This window comes from Cavia porcellus, unplaced genomic scaffold (genome assembly GCF_034190915.1).
Source record: "Cavia porcellus strain 051 isolate PalLab524CR breed Dunkin Hartley unplaced genomic scaffold, mCavPor4.1 scaffold_2, whole genome shotgun sequence".
Lineage (NCBI taxonomy): Eukaryota > Metazoa > Chordata > Mammalia > Rodentia > Caviidae > Cavia > Cavia porcellus.
In genome coordinates, this window is record NW_026947485.1 from 135,015,771 (window position 1) to 135,016,717 (window position 947).

Sequence of the window (947 nt, forward strand, 5' to 3'; positions counted from 1 at the left end):
AATGTTTGTTAATTTACTGAAAAAATAGAAGAAAAGTTGAATGATACTTCCCATTTCCAGCTCAAGAGGACTGAATTATCAAAAGTTAAGCAAAGTAATTGTAAGACTGTCACTGTTTCTTACAATTACTTAAAGTAGACAATTCATCTGCTTCCAAAAAATTTCTGTAGATAACATTTTTTCTTTGGTAGCCACAGTTATCAGAGTACTTGCTGCAGGATATATCTCTGAATCTTTTTGCAGTGAACAAGTGACAATTCACAAGAAATATATTACTTGCAATTGGAAAGTGTGATCAAAAAGAACTGATAATTTTAAAATTTTTATTTTAAAATGTATTATAATAAAAGACACTGATATTATCTCCCTCAAAATACTACTCTTCAACACACGTAGTGCACCATTCTCTTTAGTATTGCTGACATAGCCACTGTGATGTCTTGAATGAATTCAAATATTTACCTCTTAGGATCATTTCATCTTGGGGGAAGAGCCAGAATTTGCACTGGGGCAGATCCTGAAAATAAGGTGGATAAGAACATACCATAATGTTTTCACAGGAACTTTCCTTTACAAGGCATTTGGCAAAAGCAATCATGGTAATTTCTTTTAGCATACTTTGTAAAGTAATTCATGAAAAAGCCCTTGCAGAACAGCTTCAAAAAGCAGCAAGAGTGAGGGGAAATGTATGTTCAAATGGAGGGGGCATATTCCAAAGGGACTTAATAGTGACATGTCTTTTACTGTAATATTTTTAAGCAATCACTGCATTTGTTTATCACACCTTGCATGTCACTTGTTTAAAATATAAATGGGAAATTACAAGGAATTATTTAAAGAAACGTGTTGGACAGATGAGAATAACATATGTTCAGTGTATGATATGTTCCAAATTCATTTTATATACTTTCACTACGAAGTAATAATTGTTGGTTGTCTCCATCTGT